The sequence below is a fragment of the Mesoplodon mirus genome (genome assembly GCF_964341445.2).
Source record: "Mesoplodon mirus genome assembly, chromosome: 3".
NCBI lineage: Eukaryota > Metazoa > Chordata > Mammalia > Artiodactyla > Ziphiidae > Mesoplodon > Mesoplodon mirus.
Genome location: NC_138978.1, coordinates 135,698,515 through 135,717,713, shown reverse-complemented (window position 1 = coordinate 135,717,713; position 19,199 = coordinate 135,698,515). Strand labels below are relative to the sequence as shown.

General features: G+C 43.0%; 3 pseudogenes across 3 annotated transcripts in view; 2 read left to right on the top strand and 1 right to left on the bottom strand.

Moving 5' to 3' along the window:
• LOC309799857 (U3 small nucleolar RNA-associated protein 25 homolog) overlaps positions 1-7,774 on the bottom strand; it is a 29,287-nt pseudogene extending 21,513 nt beyond the window's left edge. The window contains exons 1-5 of the transcript in view: positions 7,524-7,774; positions 6,371-6,410; positions 5,434-5,666; positions 3,374-3,544; positions 915-1,003 (exon numbers count right to left, since the gene is read on the bottom strand). The product of the transcript in view is annotated as a U3 small nucleolar RNA-associated protein 25 homolog (transcript). The remainder of the gene's footprint in view (positions 1-914; positions 1,004-3,373; positions 3,545-5,433; positions 5,667-6,370; positions 6,411-7,523) is intronic.
• LOC309799247 (centrosomal protein of 78 kDa-like) overlaps positions 1-19,199 on the top strand; it is a 780,309-nt pseudogene that overhangs the window by 107,817 nt on the left and 653,293 nt on the right. The window lies entirely within an intron of this gene.
• Positions 1-19,199, top strand: part of LOC309800867 (centrosomal protein of 78 kDa-like) — a 720,575-nt pseudogene that overhangs the window by 70,796 nt on the left and 630,580 nt on the right. The window lies entirely within an intron of this gene.

The window sequence follows — 19,199 nt, the reverse complement described above, 5'->3', positions numbered from 1 at the left end:
TTTATATAACGCTTTTGAAATAACAAAATTATAGAAATGGAGAACAGATTAGCGGTTACCAAGGGTTAGGAATGGGGGAAGGGAGGTGGGTGTGGTTATAAAATGGCACCAGGGAAGAGGAGGGATCTTGATGGTGCTGGAAATGCTCTGTATGTTGACTGTGGTGGTGGCCAGGGCAACCTACACGTGATAAAACAGTATAGAACTAAATAACACAAAGGAGCAGGAGCAAAAGTGAGGAAATCTGAATAAGACAGGTAGGTTGTATCAGTGGAAATTTCCTACTTGTGATATTGTACTACAGTTTTGTAAGATGCTACCATTGGGGGAAACCGGGCAAAGGGCACATGGGATACCCTTGTATGATTTCTTACAACTGCATCTATAATTATTACCTCAATAAAAATTTCAATGAAACAAGGATGACCAATTCTTATGAATAGCATCAGTGGTGAAAAAAAAAATCACCGAAAAAAGAAGCAAAAACTGCTCCATACTGAATAATTTAGGTGTGAACTTATCTCAGATATTTCAAACAAATGAACAGCAGTAGCTACTGTCTGACTGAACACTTTGTACATGTCTTCCAGTAAACTAAATTACTTTATTTTGATGCAGGCATTACTGTCCCCCTCTAACAGATGAGAACAGTGAAGATTAAAAAGGTAGATTAACTTGCCTTAGGTCATGAGATAGCCCCTTGCAGACGTTGGTCTAAACCCTGGTGTACCTGTCTCCAAAGCATTCTTATCTTATTGGTCCCCACCTTCCAGCTTCCCAGTGCCTTTTCTAGCTATGCCTGTGCCTTACTGGGCTCTTCCAGTCTTCCTCTATCTTGCTCCCTCTCAAGCCATCTGCCACGGGTGTGTATCATACATTCAGGGAGACCACTAAAACCCAAGACCACTGCTTGCTTTTAGCTGGTGGGTAGTTTTGGGATTTGTGGCAACAGCCTGGATTTCTTTTTCTTTCAGTTCTTTGTTTACATGTTGTGCAAATGGATCTAATTCAGAAATAAAGAATATTAGAACACTTAGGGCAAATGACAGGGATTTTCCAGTCTTCCCCTGTGAATGACATCCTGTTTTCATGATGTTAACTCATCTTTTTCCCCATCAACTTTCCCCATCATTTATCCCAGTCCAGAGCTTAAAAGTTTCTGACAGGTTCATCTCCCTAAAGCATTTCTTTAATCACATTATTCCCCACCTCAAAAACCTTTGAAGAAACTTCTTGGACTGAAATTCAACATACACCTCTAACCTACCTCTCTAATGTAATTTTTGAATTACATGGCTCTCAAATTCTTCTGCCACTGTGGCTTTCCTTCCTTTAACTGAAAATTCTATCCTCTTGTTCACCGCATTTCTATATATCCAAATAGTATCCGTTGAATGTTACCCCCTGACTCACAATAAATAACTATTTCCCAAGAGCCTACTGTGTCAGGCACAGTTCTGGCCCCAAAGAAGCCATCTCTGGTCCCCTATAGACAGTCATCACTTTCTCTCAAGCGCCCCACCCTGCCCTCAGTTATCCACACCAACACATATATGTGCATGTCCTACCTCACCTAACTAGACTGCAAGATCCCTGAGGGCAGGTACCACGTCTGATTTAACCTGCACTGGAAGACAAATGTAAATGCTCAACACTCAACTGAGGTGAACAAATGATCAAAATGGCAGGGTCAGTGCTCTGCACTGGCCACCCAACCTTCTCTTCCAGCCCCACTCACGTAAGAAGCAAAGTTAAATGACCCATTCAGGGACCCAGGTAGTAAAACTTCAAATGCAGTGCACCTTATATTAAGACCTAAGATAAAGGTGAACAATAGGAAATAAGAATTCTAGGTGATAATATATCAGTACAGACCAAACAACCAGAGAAACTTTAGGATAGTCAAGCCTCCTAATGTTTCCTCCAGGGTTTTTTTTGTTTTTTTTTTAACTTTTTTTGAGTTCAGAACGCGGTTTTTGCCCAAATTCTACCTGCTACTTCTTCCTCTTGTCTAGAATAGCTAACAGAACCAAATGAGGATTAAAATTTCAACTTCAGTGGCACCGCTGGTTGAAGAATGGCACTGGGACCAAAAAAGGCAGTCAGGACGCAGAATGAGACCAACCTGACATGCCCACCCAGGCACAGGCTAAGACACAGGACCTGAGAGACAGCAGAGCCCTGCCTCAGCCTACCACAGGCTTGTCTAAGTAACAGTCATGGGGACAGAGGCATGGCCCAGTGTTCTGTATCTTGACTTTGGCGATGACAATATAAATATACACATTTGTCAAAACTTATCGAATTGTATACTTAAAATGGGTACACCTTGTTGAATGTAATTCATACCTCAATAAAGTTGATTTTAAAGTTAAATTAAACAGTCGCCTATGGGGACTTCCCCAGTGGCACAGTGGTTCAGAATCCGCCTGCCGGGCTTCCCTGGTGGCGCAGTGGTTGAGAGTCCGCCTGCCGATGCAGGGGACATGGGTTCATGCCCCAGTCCAGGAAGATCCCACATGCCGCAGAGCGGCTGGGCCTGTGAGCCATGGCCACTGAGCCTGCGTGTCCAGAGCCTGTGCTCTGCAACGGGAGAGGCCACAACAGTGGGAGGCCCGCGTACCGCAAAAAAAAAAAAAAAAAAGAATCCGCCTGCCAATGCCGCGGAGCAACTAAGCCCATGCGCCACAACTACAGAGCCTGAGCTCTAGAGCCAGCGAGCCACAACTACTGAGCCCATGTGTCACAACTGCTGAGCCTGCATGTCACAACTGCTGAAGCCCGCGTGCCTAGAGCCTGCTCTCCACAACAAGAGAAGCCACCACCGTGAGAAGCCCACGCACTGCCACAAAGACCCAATGCAGCCAAAAATAAAGAGAGAGACTGGGGAGACAGGGTGGAGCTTTCTGGCTTCTGCGGTGCTTCCTGGTAATAAGGACCAATCAGATTAGCCACTGCCGGGTCTCACAAATCTGTAAAATTACTGCTCCAGTAAGGAAGAGCAAGTGAAGGATAGAGAGAAAAATGCAAAGTACTTTTCTCCTCTTTCTCTCCCTTCCCTGCTTGGGGAAAAAAATCAGAAGTCTTCCCCTGACCCCAGCTGTGGATCGTGAGCTTTGAGGAACTGGCCTTCCGTGCTATCATTGTTCAACTGTTTGTCCTCATGAACAGCCGCGCCCACTCGCAACACTGCCTAACCCTGAAAAACACAAAAGATCTCGGAGAAGCATTTCTTTCCAGCTCTACATCTAGCTGCTAAACTATCTGTTTCTATTACTGCTCATTCCAATAACAAGAGATTTAACAGGTATTAGACCACAACCACCCATACTAAGCACCAGCTGAATTCAAACAACATGAGCTGTGCTCTGACCTTGTGATGCTTTCAGAGAACAGTTGCCTCCTCTTTCCTCTTCGAGAAAGTTGGTTTCTAGGCTGAAGAGTGACTCATGTTTTGCATCTGTAAACTCCTTTGGGGATTCCTCTGCTGTGCCAGGTGGCCCGTGCCCATCTTTTCCCTTAGGGTCAGCAGGTAAGGCCGCATCTGCAGTTTTGATAAAACATTTTGTGAAATTATTTACTACTCATAATTACACTTCTGTTGACAAATGAAATCTAATTCCTTAGGCTATCATTTACTTTTAAGCAAATTCAGGTAGAAGACATAAGTTTCAAAACTGAGCTTGACTGCTGACCTAGTACATGTAAAGATGTTCAAATCAGCGTTGATATAACAAATAACTAGAAAAAATGATTTCGTCATTTCTATCGAAGGGGTACTAATTAAATTACCACATATTATTTACAATGGAATACTATGTGATTAAGCTAATGTGAACCCACAGTTACACACGTTATATCATTAAAGAAAAAAGTAACTTACAGAAATGTATGAGGCCATTATGCACATACACACAAATATATATTCACTCATATATCCATAAAAAAGTAGCCTGGAAGGTTCTATAAAATGTTAAAGGTGTTCATCCCAGGGTGGAGGAGATATACGTTAACTATATTACCCTCTTAAATTTTTACAGTAAATATATATTACTTTTATAATTTAAAAAACCAAACTTTTCATTTTTAAAAACCTAAAACATGAAAGAAAAATGGAAAACCAACAAAATTTAAAAAGTCCCTAAGTCTGAGGCAACGATTTTTTTATCCGAGTACAAGTGATGAATGAAAATACTAAGAATGGTGTGTGACACCTTAGAGACAAAAATACAGTAAGGCAAATAGGCATTAAGATAACAGAATATAAAAAGTTCCCCAGATATATTCAGACAATGGACTACTATTCCAGTAATAAAAAGAAATGAATTACTAATATGAACTACACGGATGAGTCACAACAACATGAGGAGCCAAAGAAGCCACATGCAAAAGGGTACTTATTGTGTGCTTCCATTCATATGAATTTCTAGAAGAGAAAACACTAATACATAGTGAAAGAAAGCATGTCAGTGGTTGCCTGATGCCAGGCCTGGGAAACTGACTGTAAAAGGACAAGAAGGAACTTTTTGCAGGTATTGGAAGTGTTCTGTATCTTGACTTTGGCGATGACAATATAGACAGACACATCTGTCAAAACTCATCAAATTACATACTTAAAATGGGTACACCTTGTTGAATGTAATTCATACTTCAATAAAGTTGATTTTAAAGTTAAATTAAAAAGTCACCTATGGGGACTTCCCTGGTGGCACAGTGGTTAAGAATTCGCCTGCTAATGCAGGGGACGTGGTTTCAAGCCCTAGTCTGGGAAGATCCCACATGCCGCAGAGCAACTAAGCTCGTGCGCCACAACAAGAGAAGCCACCACAGTGAGAAGCTGGCGCACCGCAACAAAGACACAATGCAGCCAAAAATAAATAAATTAATAATAATTTTTAAAAGAATAGTCACCTAGATGTCCGAGTGAGACAGAGTTCCTTTCAGCTTTCAATCCCAGCTCTTCTCTGAAGCCTCCCCTCATGTACCCTGGCAGCATGTGACCACTTTGCACCTCTTTAACACCTTATATTTATCGGTTCCATTCAGATTTGATGCTTGAAAAGTTTTGTATATTTTATGTCTATCTTCCACTAAACTTGGTTCCTCTAAGGCAGGAACAATCATCTCTTTCATAAATTGAGACCATTACAAAAACAGAATTATGTTCCCTTTCCTCTCAATCAGGGGAATTTGAAGTAGGATTGATGAAATCCTGGAAATCATAAGCAAAAACGTCATTTCTGCATTTTTATGGCCAGAGGGTCCTGTGTTTTCATCAGATTCTTGAAGATATCACAGAGCCCAACAATGTTAAGAATCTCTGCTTTGAATCCATGTGCTTTCACCCAGCTCTATGGTACAAGGCACCCTGCCCCTGGGGCAATCTGTCTGTGGTCCCTGCAAAGATGATAAACCCACATCAAAGACACTTACTCTTCCGCGTGTCAGTAGACTCTACTGCCGTCTCTTCCTCCACAACGATGTCACTATCGCCGTCTTCAAGATTCATTTCTGTCTCATCTGTAACACTGTCTTCTTCCTCTTCCTCCTCCTCATCTTCCTTGGAAACATCCTTTAACGTGGCAAGTAGTCTGTTGTAACCAGAAACTTGTTCTGGTTCACTCTATGCTTCACTTTCAGAACTTGGAAGTATCTAAACCCTCTGACTAAAAGGAAAATGGGGATTTTAAAAACAAAAATTATATTGTTCTTGTTGCTACCCCACGACTATCATCAGGCCCACAGTGGAACCAAGTTCAGACTTTTCTAAATAAAAACTAGCTTTTCTGCAAATATGCAATCCTATCTATTCAACCAAACCTAGCACCAAATTTGTTTAAAACAGCTAATCTAGCTATGATTCTAGAAGCTCTTCCTCTTCTTTGAACTGCTAATGTTCCACGTGGGAAGACAGCAAACTAAACACATGGAGCTTTAGGTTATAAGGCGATCTAACCTATGTGTCAGCCACTTGGCACCTTTAAAGGAGCAACAGGAAAACTTACAACAAAAAAGTGTACTTTATTTCTGAGTCCGTGGTAATGAAATAAGACCTTTGATGATTTTGCACTCTATTTTATGTTAAGCAAACATGACATTCCCTCTTAGGATTCACCAAGAGCCCTCTGGTAAGCCTCCTTAACAGGTTCTAACAGGCTACTCTCTCAGGACAGTTTCATACTCTATACTATATTAGTTATCACAATGGCATCTTAACAGACATCTGCACTTAAAACTAAGCAATATTACTAAAATATAGCTTACATCTAAAATCAGAAAGAGTGGAAATGTAGCCAAACATTATTACCATATATAATCTTAAAAGTAACCGTCCAGAATCTACTATCATAAAGAAGGTATAAAGCATTACCAGTTGACAAGTCTGTGGTTTTGCTTCCTTTCTGGAAACCCTGAGAAGAAACAGGCAATGTTAAACTTTAACTACTAGTATGTAGCAATTAGGAAAAGCCTAATGATACAACTTTAAATGAACATGGCAGACTATACCGTTATAAATACATTATATCTATTGTCAAGTTAAAAACTCCATATGCATTTGGACAGGTTTTGTAAGGATATGCCAAATAGATAATAATAGACGAATGAAAAGGTCTAACAAGACCACATGACAAATACTACAGTCACACAGTAACAGGCTCTCATCCAAAAGATGGGAAATTTTGGCAAATACAAGCCCTCGGGGTTCACCTTTTCTAGCAAATTTCTTAAGTAGATTATCCCTCTGTTGATAAAGCAGCCCAAAGGGGTGGGATGAGCACTAAGATCATAACTGAGAGTCTGGACACTTATAGAGGAACCCACAACTACCCAAACATTAGTTTCCTCATGGTCATTGAATACATAGGTGATGTCGAGGGTCCCAAGCAATTCTATTTTTTTTTAACTTATTTAATTTATTTATTTTTGCCTGCTATGGCTCTTCGTTGCTGCGCCCGGGCTTTCTCTAGTTGCGGCGAGCGGTGGCTTCTCTTGTTGCAAAGCAGGGGCTCTAGGCTCGCGGGCATCAGTAGTTGCACCACCCTGGCTCAGCTGCTGTGGCTCGCGGGCTCTAGAGTGCAGGCTCAATAGTTGTGGCGCACGGGCTTACTTGCACCGCGGCATGTGGGATCTTCCTGGACCAGGGCTCGAACCCCTGTCCCCTCCGTTGCCAGGCGGATTCTTAACCACTGCGCCACCAGGGAAGCCCCCAAGCAATTCTTTAAAAACATATAAAACGAAAACAAGCTTATAAAATCTCCGCCCAATCGCCACACGGGAGGCGTGCCGTCTAGCATAAAACTACAGGCTCAACAAAGGGTAGGAAGACCGGTGAAGAACCCCATCTCAGGCGGGAAGCCGTCAGGATCCCCGGGCGAGCTAGGCCGGCGCCGGGGCAGCGTGGGACGCGGCGGGAGCTGCCCTGTCACTACCCCCGGGGCACCGGCGGACCAAACGCGGGGACACGCGGGCTCCCACCGGGAAAGGACGCCGGCAGCGCCGGTCCCAGACTTGCCTCTCCATACGTGTCACAGAAGGGATGCTCCTCGCCGAAATCCCTTAGATGCTTCTGCTTTTTAGTTAGGGAGCTGAGCAGCTGGCTCCGGCTCCGGCTCCGGCTCCGGCTCCGGCTCCGGCTCCCGCTCCCGCGTTTGCCCATGGGGAAGACGGCAAGTCAGCCAACCTCCAAGAAACGCGTCTTGCACCTGGAAGTAGTCTCGTCAACCCACTCACGCGGGCTTGCCAACGGCGCTTTACGGCGGAAGCAGGGTGCCATAAAGCAGACCCGCTTTACGTCGCGCTTGTACGACAGGCATTAGAACTTCCTGTTTCCCATTCCGCCCCCTAGCGAGGCTCTTTGGAAGCACGTGCACGCATGCGCAGCTTTTCTCTGAGCCCCGTAAGGAAGACAGGCAGGCAGGGAGGCTTCGGGCTTCCCCAGGTGGGTAAATGGGTGGGTGTACTTTGTGCGTCTGTTTTGGCTGTGAGAATCAGCCTGCATAAACGTGTAGTGACTGAGATGGTTGAATGCAGTGCCTTTATATTATGCCATAATACAAATACCAACTAACATTTAAGGCTGCCGGTGCATCTCAGTTCATCCTCACAACAACAGTAAACAAATAGGCCTTGTTAATAAGCCTGATATTGGAGATGAGAAAGCTGATGCTTACAAAAGGTTACATACACACTAGCAAGAGAGGAGATGGAAACCTAATTCTCTCTGATGCGACCACAGGCTTTTCCCACTAGGATCTGCCACATGCGTGTGCCATGTGAAGAATGAGGACGCAAGGCTGAGATTCCCGCCCTTTACCCTACCCCCTCATTTTCTGAAAGGATTGCAAGGGCCCTTGGTAACAAATCTGTTCTGGCATTTTTCATGTTAGAAAAGCAAAAACACATCCAGAGAGGTAAAGTGACTTTCCTAAATCACCCGGAGAGTCGATGTTAGAGAAAGCAGTAAAACTCAATAAAGTGTCTCAAAACTGAATTGGGGCAAATTGGGATGGAAAACTTTTAAAGGGTAAGTAACTTTTCTATATCTGGGTCGTGGTGGTGGTTACACCTTGTATACAATTACCGAAATTAATCAAACTGTACCTTTAAAATTGGTACATTTTAATGCAAGTAAATAATAACCTCAATAAACAAAGAGGGAAAAAACAGCGCAACTGGACTTAATACTCTAGAGACAGGCAGAGTGTGCAGGGATACTTAAAAACCACAGGATAGGGCTTCCCTGGTGGCGCAGTGGTTGAGAGTCCGCCTGCCGATGCAGGGGACACGGGTTCGTGCCCCAGGTCTGGGAAGATCCCACATGCCGCGGAGCGGCTAAGCCCGTGAGCCATGGCCGCTGAGCCTGTGCATCCGGAGCCTGGGCTCCGCAAGGCTCCGCAAGGCTCCGCAACGGGAGAGGCCACAACAGTGAGAGGCCCGCGTACCGAAAAAACAAAACAAAACAAAAACCACAGCATAAACACAGAGACACTTTGTTTCTAATAGTAACTTACAATGTCAATCATAAACCACAGAATTCACCTGAATATTTAAGGTAAAATAGGAGCCATCAAAGATAGTGTTCACTGCCTCTGCTATTAGACGAGCGTCTGTGAGAGAATTGGACCTTTGTCCAATACCATGTCACACCTATACAAGTCACACTACAACTATTCAAATCCTAGTTTTCTCCTTCTGGGGACCATCTACTCCTAATTAGATTCTGGGAGCTTAGGGTAGGGGAGGGAGGCAAGGGGGAGGGAGGATCAAGAAAATATGCAAACAGCAGGTAGTGCCAGCTGATGGCCCAGCCGAGGAACCCAGAAACAAACACACATCTGTCTTCTGTCTCATTTCAACATAAAAAGTACAGTCACTTACGTAAACAAAAGGCTGCTTGCAAATCTCATCATACATACTAAGGCACTAACCACAGTATAACCTGGCTATGACAATAAAGTCATACAATGTTTTTTCTCCTCCCACCCTATTCCAAGTGCCCCAGCTTCCCTCCCCAGAGGCAACCAGTTTCTTGGTGTTCTTCCAGAGATCTGCTATAAAAAGCTATACTCATGAGCACTTGATGTGACTCTTTACTCTCTCCTGCTTTCCATGTCATTGTAGTCCTATGGACAGGTCTAGACTGTTCCCAGGTTCAGACACAACTGTGCCCTAGCTCCACCCAAGTGGTCTCATCATTGGCTCACTGAGCCCGCTTCTGAAAATATTTATATTAGCCTTTGACAACATAAAAGGGGATGCTTTGTGAAATTTTAACCTGAGACTTCGCAATTTAAACATATTTTTCATGCCTCCAGTGAAAGTTCTCTTAGTAAAACCCACACAAAGAAGATGCGTGTGCCAACTAGTGAAGGCCCTGGGAAAATTGTAATAAAGGCAAAATTTGTTCTTCCCTTTCTTCTTCCCATGCTCAGCCCTTCCTTTTCCATCCTGCAGGGTTTTCTTTGCCCTTTGCCCTCAGGGACTCAGTATTTTCAGGGGTAAAAACAATCCAGGAAATAATCTTTTATACTAGTTTGTAAAGAGAGGCTGATGAATTAATGTTACTTGGGTATTTCAATTCGGGGAGACTCCCTAGGATAACGATCTCAAGGGGTGGGAGGGCGGTGGCTGTCCCTTAAGACAAGATGGTCAGAATATTCAGAAAAGTGTTAGTTTTTCTTTATTAAAAACTTTTTCTTTGGAAAATTTCAAGTATATACAAAAGTAGACAAAAGAGTATAATGCACTCCCATGTTCCCATCCCTTGGCTTCAATGCAAGGCCATCTTGTTTCATTTATATGCCCACCCACTACCCCTAACTCCCGCCCCTGTATTATTTTTGAAGCAAATCCCAGACATTGTATTATTTTATCTGTAAATATTTATTTCTAAATATCTAAAAGATAAGGGTTCTTTCTTTACCATAGCTACAATGGCACTATTTCACCTAAAAAAAAGATGATAACAATTATTTAATATCATCATGTAACCAGTCAGTATTCAGATTTCTGATTGTCTCATAAATGTCTTTTTTTTTTTACACTGTTAGTTGAACATGTTCTGCTATTCTCTGTGTTTCTCGCGAATACATTGTGGGATTTAGAACTTTGATCAGATTTCATGATAGCTGATATTTTATACTTCCATCAGGAGGCGTATACCGTCTGGTTGCCTTTCATTTTGTGATGTTACCAGTCATTGGTAGTCAATGTCTAAATTCGTTAATTCATTAGAGGTCACATTCTAATTCTATCATGAGGTGATATTCTAATTCTATCATTTCTTCTTCACTTACTTGCTGGACTATTTCTATGAAAGCAAGCTTTTCCTTCCCCTAAATTTTGCTTACCCAGTGGTACTGTTTGTATAGGAAAAGCAGAAGAAATGCTTGATTCTCTCCCTTCATTTACTAATTTTCAACACAAGGAGTCAATTCACTGGATCTTCTAATGTTGACCAATCAACTTTTTTAAAATTTTTAGTATCATTATGAACTCATGGAATTACACAAATTGATGTGTTTTAATCCCTTGCAAATATTATGGTGTACATGATTGGAAAGAGCTTATTTGACATATAGTGATGTATTTGAAAAGACAAACTATGTCCTAATACAAACCACAGAAAGTAAACAGTCGTCTATCTGAGATTCTCAACAGAGCAGGAATGGGAAGGTGGGGAAGGAGCACAATTTGAGGATACAGATCAGATGCTGGGGAAGTTTGAGCTTTGAAATTTATGTGATAATATAAGTGGTAACAAGGGCACATGTATTCAAGATATGTTGACAGGGAGCCATAAATAATCCAAAGGTATGACTCTCTAATTATGAAAGCTCCGACACCTCAGCTACTGATTTGGGAAGATTCTGGGGAAGGTGTGTGTGCACCCACACATCTGTCTCCTCCTAGATGCCTCAAATCAGACAGTCTCCTCCACCACATGTATGCATACATGTCTGTATACACCCCAAAGCCATCCAGCCTCTTCCTGAGAGTGCTGGCAGAAATCCATAAATGAATCTATCTCACTTTCCAACCCAGACAATGAAACAGACTTTGGCTTGGGACTTTAGGAGAATTCTCCACTAACGTGTTCAGAATTACTTGTTTCTGACTCTCTTCTTATCCTTGGACCAAGCTGAGCACTGGTAAGTGTTCTCAGAGAAGCAGCTTTCTTTATTCCAAACTTGGACCTGTATAAGAGGAGGAGGAGGAAAAAGAAGGCTCAGTAACTCCCTTGGAAGTACGCTGCCCACCTGGGGCCCTCCCTCCAAACTTCTTCCCTTCAGCACCAATCTAACAGCCCACTTCCATCTCCCCTGGCAAAGAAAGTTGTCACTGGACCTGCAGATAAAAGAGCCAAACAAGAAGTTACAAGTACCATGAGCGTGAAGGTTCATAGTCCTGATTTCAAATATGTTTCCCTGTTGGGACAGAGCAGTGTCCTGATTTTGACTTTGGTCAGCACCAAACTACCTATCCTTTGATTATCTATGGCTATGATATGAGATCGTGGATATGAAAGCTCTCTGAAATTGGACAAGTGCTGTGTGGATGGGAGGGCTTCTCACTGCTATTATCGGCTTTTTGTTTCCTCCTGTAAATCATTCTCTCCAGGCCTCAGTCAAGTCCTTGAGGGCAGCAAGGCGCAGGCCAGACAGGAACTCCTGTAAGTCAGGAGCTCCTGGCACAGGGCTAGGGGCAGGGTGATCTCCACAAGCAATGGAGAATGTGTTGACTTCAGAAAAATGAGTTATCTGGGGATACAGGATCATTGGGTGTCAGTGAGACAAAAAACTGGACTTCTGTTCAGTAAGACTGATTGACCAAATGTGTTTTATCGTGTCTCCCTCCCCAGGCCATTCCAGTAAAATGACAATGAAGGAATAAAAAAAAAAGATTTTAACCCACAAGGGTAAGAGAGGACAAAAGCACAGGCGGGGAGATAAGATGGATGAAAGATTTCAACAGGAAATATTAGGAGGTGAAGTATTATGTTAACAAAAATAAGGAGTGGGGAGGGCTGATATTTTGATTAGAAAGCTTTCAGTACTATTTAATTTTTAAAGCAGATATATATAAAATTTAAGAAAAATATTATTATAAGTATTTTTTTTAAAGAAAGAAGCAAGAGCACCTGGGACTCAGGAGAGACCTGGGTGTCAGATCTTTCTTTGGTACTTGGTGACAGCAGAGCTTGTCACCGTCTCTGTCTGAGCCTGAGCCCCTTTATCTGAAGGAGCTGAACAAATCCCACAATCACCTTCTAGTTCTAACAATTCCTAGTTCTACAAGTAACTTATAGAGGCAGCACTGACGTCCTCAGAAAAACCACCTGTGCTTTGGAATTAGTCAAAAGTTGTCTCAGATTTCCCCTTTCAATTCCTAGCTGTGTGAGCTGGCTGGGCCTCAGTTTACTCAACTCATGCATGAGGATACTGCCTATTTCTCAGGACTGACAGAAGGATTAAATGAAATAAGTAAAGCAACAAATAAGTAAAGCAGCAAATGTATGTTTTCTCAACTGCTGCACCTCCCATATTTAGGCAAGGATCTGGCACAGTTCTGGTCACCAGGCATTGGTTTAATTAAAACCTGAAGAGTTCAGAAATGAGTTACTGTATTATTTATTCTTGGGGTAGGGAGAATGTGAAGCACCTCATTTCTGTTGATTGTATTAGGGGCAAGGTCCAAGTGTGGATATCAGAGCCTAGTGAGTAATTCCTTTGAGGAGAGGTAGCTAACTAAAGGGTAGACAAGGGAGGGCATGAATGAGAGGTTCTTTGACCAACTACCTTCCATCCCTCCACCCCTCCACTGTGGGGACTTTCTCTTAACAGTGTCGACATACACAACCTCAACCTAGATTAGCCTCCTATTCCATTACCTGTCGTTCTGCAGAAAAGGTAAAGATGGTGTCCACAGGGATTTCCTCTCTCTTGAGTGGCTCTGGACTGGCACACTGATTTTCCACACTATGGGCTGCCTTCCACACTAATTTCTCCACATCACTTAAAACTTTGGTTGCATAGCATTCAAACAGGTCATTCGATCTGGATGCTGCTCCTAGACACCTACAGCTCGACCCCCCTCCTCAATTCCCAAAGTCTGAATCCCAATTTGTCTGAGTTGAACTGAGGCCTACAAGGTGACTAAATGCCGTGGAGGGTTAGCCCAATCCAGGAAGAAAGGGAAGATGTACATACAGATATAAGAGTTCAGTGTTGATCTCGTGTAACCCCTGACCACGAGCGCATCCGGGTCAAGATCAGAAAGGATTTATATCTTTTCTCAGACAGACCCAAACCAGAGCCCTGGGCCCATCCCACATGAGACACAAGCATCATTCCTTCATTCATCCTTCAGTAAATATTTATTCAGCGCCTCTTATATGCCAGACAAAATCCCTGCCCTCATGAAACTTACTGCCTCCTACTGTTTTCTTTCATTCCTACTGAAGCCCTCTGTTTAAACCTTCCCATGTGTATCCTTCTACTATTGTGGCCCCATCCTATCCCCTACCCTAATCTATCCTAAGCCCCTTTGTGAGCTCTGATCGGTTTACTCTTCTGGTCAAAAACATTCTGTGGTTTCCCAATGTTTATTGAATCAAGAAACTTGATTCACTCATCCAACAAATGTTTATTGCATGTCTACGATGGGTCAGGCTCTGTTGTAGGTGCTGGGGATACAGCGGTGAGCAACAGATAAAAACTTCTGCTCTTATAGTGCTTATATTCTAGTGGGGGAGATAGACAATAACCAAGATAAACAAGTATGATAAGTAAAGCATGTTAGTTGGTGATAAGTTCTAAGAGCAATAAGGCAACAGGTCAGGAAGTGGAGGGGGCGAGGGAGAAGTAAAATTTTAGATAGACTAACCAGCAAGAAGAAGACATCCAAGTAAAGATCTAAGAAAATGAAGGAGGGAACCCTGGGGATAGCAGAGGGAATATGGGTCCAGAAGGAGAGGCTGGCAAGTGCAAAGGCCCTGAGGTAAGAGCACACTTTAAAGGATGAGCAGGGAGGTCAGAATGAGGCCCAGTGTCTGGCAGAGTGAGGAGAGAGGGGAGACGGTTGGGATGTGAGATCTGAGATCTAATAGCTGCAGCTTTTACTCTGATAGAGATAGGGGGCCACTAGGGGTTTTGAGCAGAAAAGTGATGTGGGGTGACTTGTCTTGCAGGATCACTCTGGCTGCTGTGTTTAAAATAAAGAGAAAGGAGAAAATGGCCAAGCAGGGAGATGAGTTGGAAGGCCCCTTGCTGGCCCTCTTCTGTTTGTCCAATCACATCTCTTACTATTCTGCTACCCTGTAGCCCTAACAGACTCTTCTTCCCCGAACACACTTGGCAGCGGCTGACCTATCATCCTTGATGAAGTGGCCTCCACTTCGAATAATAATAACAACTGGAATAATAGCTGCTACTTATCCAGCATCAATAATTCCATTCAATTTTTTAAAAAGTATTGTCTAATTTCACTTACAGACATTATTTCATTTAATGTTTATATTTTGTCCCCACTTATTGGGAAAGCTGAGGCTTTTTACAAGTTGCCACCAATTGGAAGGTCCCTGGGCCCAACCATAAGATAAAGAACACTTGATTCCCTTTTGGTCTCAAGTGGACCATTTGCATCTTTATGGGTCTCCAGACCACGTGACCCTCTGGGCATTTCCTCACAGGAAGCCTGCACAAAGGGAGAGGGAGGTGTTTAGGATGACCCTTAAATGTCAATATTAATTATCTGGATAGAAAAACAGAAACAAAGGACATTTTAGGCAAAGAAAATAGCACTGCACAGGTTCAGAGGTACCACATGGGAGGGTCAAGAAACTGCAGTTTACTGGTGTGTAGCATTTATAGGGATGCATTAGGCAGGAAACAGATCTGGAAGGCCTTGAATGGAATGTCATATCAAAGAGCTAGACTTTCTCCTATTTACAGTGAGGGAACATTGAAGGGTTTTAGGTAAACAAACAAGTAAACAAAAATATTGTTTAAGCTTTAACAAGGTAAGAGTGTCCGGGAATGCTGAGGACTGTGTCTACTTGGAAAGCATGCATTCCTTGTAAAGGAAGCAGCCAGAGTTCTGGCTGATGGTTGCTGTACAGAAAGACAAGCCCAGTTTTGCCACTGGGAAATCTGGATTTTTATATAAAATCTTCCAATTTTTATATGTTTGCAACAAGTTTTTAAAAATTTTTGATTACGTATAAAATTTTAATTGTATATAAAACCCCCCATAGGAGCTGCCCTCTGGGGGCTTCTGCCTGGAGTATAAGTAAGCTCCAGGAGGACAGGGACTTTGTCTTATTTCCACTGTGTTCTCAGTGCTTGCCACAGAGCCTGGCACACAGTAGGTGTTCATACATGTTTGCTAAATGTATATGTATGTGTTAGTTATTAGTATTCGTATTGTACGCTTGAGGCTCATGGAGGACAATAGATGACACGGGAAGTGGCCACACTCAGGTTCAAGTTCAAATCTCTGAACTTGGAAATAGACAAAATGTCTTGCAAGAAAGATGGATTAAGGTAGACTAAGAGTAGAAGAGTAGAAACAGCTCTTCGTCAGCCCCTTACACCACCCCCATCCCCTATCCAGGATGTGGGGACGGCTCAGATGGCCTGTGTGTGGCTCCACTTGATTTTAACCCCCCTGGGAAACTTCTGATGCCGTTCTCTGGGACTGTTTTCCCTCTCTTATCTCATTCAGACCTAGGAATCAGAGATGAGGCAGCCCACTCACCACCTGTCCCTCCCCAGCACAGTGACATCTGTAAAACGTTGAGTTGCTAGCAGTAGCAGTTTCTTCTGGGTCTTTCAAAATCAAACAAAGACCCACCAGATCTTGCTGTCCAGGATCCTGGATGACTAAATCCCTAGGGGTACCAGGTAGCTACCAGGCTTTTTCTGATCTAGTTCACTCTTTTACAAACATTATTAGCAGAGCTGCTCATGGCTGCTGCATACATAGAAATGAAAGGAGGGGGGCTGTACAGCAGAAACTAACACAACATTGTGAAGCAACTCTACTCCAATAAAAATTAATTTAAAAACAAGAAAGAAAGGAAAGGAGGTGGGAAAACAATAGAGCCAGTGAAGGGGGATTTGGGGAAATAGAATATCAGTGTTTGAGGCTTCTAAAATCAGAGTCAGGATTTCTGCTAAGATCTACTCAGTTGCCATAAAATCAATCCTTCCTTCCTTTCCTTCTTTCTTCCTCTCTTCCTTCATCAAATCAGACAATAGTTTAGTCAGTCAAGAAACATTTGTTGTTCAGTGTTCAACAGACTCCCATAATTGGCAGGGAATGATTTGAATGATGCCCATGAACTGTGTCACATTTTATTCATATATTCATACACTTTCAATTTATTCAGAAAGGATAAGGAAAGAAGGAAACACTAGCATGTTTTGCCAACTATTACAATTCACAGGGGAAAGCTGTTGTTCCTCTCTACAGTTCTAAGAGTAATTTACCAATTTCTGGACTCTTTCCAGAATCTTGTATTTGAAGGCACAGTCACGGCTCAGTGCACTGCTTTCCTTTTATTTATTTATTTATTTATTTAATTCATTCACTCATTTATTTATAGCTGCGTTGAGTGTTCGTTGCTGTATGCGGGCATCCTCCATTTGCGTCCAGCAGTGGCTACTCTTCATTGCAGTGCATGGGCTTCTCATTGTGGGGGCTTCTCTTGTTGCGGAGCACGGGCTCTAGGTGCATGGACTTCAGTAGTTGTGGTGTGTGGGCTCTAGAGTGCAGGCTTAGCAGTTGTGGCGCACGGGCTTAATTGTTCCGTGGCATGTGGGATCTTCCCGTACTAGGGCTCGAACCCATGTCCCCTGCACTGGCAGGTGGACTCGTAACCACTGCGCCACCAGGGAAGCCCGGCAGGCGGATTCTGAACCACTGTGCCACTGGGGAAGTCCCCATAGGCGACTGTTTAATTTAACTTTAAAATCAACTTTATTGAGGTATGAATTACATTCAACAAGGTGTACCCATTTTAAGTATACAATTCGATAAGTTTTGACAAATGTGTATATTTATATTGTCATCGCCAAAGTCAAGATACAGAACAATGGGCCATGCCTCTGTCCCCATGACTGTTACTTAGACAAGCCTGTGGTAGGCTGAGGCAGGGCTCTGCTGTCTCTCAGGTCCTGTGTCTTAGCCTGTGCCTGGGTGGGCACGTCAGGTTGGTCTCATTCTGCGTCCTGACTGCCTTTTTTGGTCCCAGTGCCATTCTTCAACCAGCGGTGCCACTGAAGTTGAAATTTTAATCCTCATTTGGTTCTGTTAGCTATTCTAGACAAGAGGAAGAAGTAGCAGGTAGAATTTGGGCAAAAACCGCGTTCTGAACTCAAAAAAAGTTAAAAAAAAAAACAAAAAAACCCTGGAGGAAACATTAGGAGGCTTGACTATCCTAAAGTTTCTCTGGTTGTTTGGTCTGTACTGATATATTATCACCTAGAATTCTTATTTCCTATTGTTCACCTTTATCTTAGGTCTTAATATAAGGTGCACTGCATTTGAAGTTTTACTACCTGGGTCCCTGAATGGGTCATTTAACTTTGCTTCTTACGTGAGTGGGGCTGGAAGAGAAGGTTGGGTGGCCAGTGCAGAGCACTGACCCTGCCATTTTGATCATTTGTTCACCTCAGTTGAGTGTTGAGCATTTACATTTGTCTTCCAGTGCAGGTTAAATCAGACGTGGTACCTGCCCTCAGGGATCTTGCAGTCTAGTTAGGTGAGGTAGGACATGCACATATATGTGTTGGTGTGGATAACTGAGGGCAGGGTGGGGCGCTTGAGAGAAAGTGATGACTGTCTATAGGGGACCAGAGATGGCTTCTTTGGAGCCAGAACTGTGCCTGACACAGTAGGCTCTTGGGAAATAGTTATTTATTGTGAGTCAGGGGGTAACATTCAACGGATACTATTTGGATATATAGAAATGCGGTGAACAAGAGGATAGAATTTTCAGTTAAAGGAAGGAAAGCCACAGTGGCAGAAGAATTTGAGAGCCATGTAATTCAAAAATTACATTAGAGAGGTAGGTTAGAGGTGTATGTTGAATTTCAGTCCAAGAAGTTTCTTCAAAGGTTTTTGAGGTGGGGAATAATGTGATTAAAGAAATGCTTTAGGGAGATGAACCTGTCAGAAACTTTTAAGCTCTGGACTGGGATAAATGATGGGGAAAGTTGATGGGGAAAAAGATGAGTTAACATCATGAAAACAGGATGTCATTCACAGGGGAAGACTGGAAAATCCCTGTCATTTGCCCTAAGTGTTCTAATATTCTTTATTTCTGAATTAGATCCATTTGCACAACATGTAAACAAAGAACTGAAAGAAAAAGAAATCCAGGCTGTTGCCACAAATCCCAAAACTACCCACCAGCTAAAAGCAAGCAGTGGTCTTGGGTTTTAGTGGTCTCCCTGAATGTATGATACACACCCGTGGCAGATGGCTTGAGAGGGAGCAAGATAGAGGAAGACTGGAAGAGCCCAGTAAGGCACAGGCATAGCTAGAAAAGGCACTGGGAAGCTGGAAGGTGGGGACCAATAAGATAAGAATGCTTTGGAGACAGGTACACCAGGGTTTAGACCAACGTCTGCAAGGGGCTATCTCATGACCTAAGGCAAGTTAATCTACCTTTTTAATCTTCACTGTTCTCATCT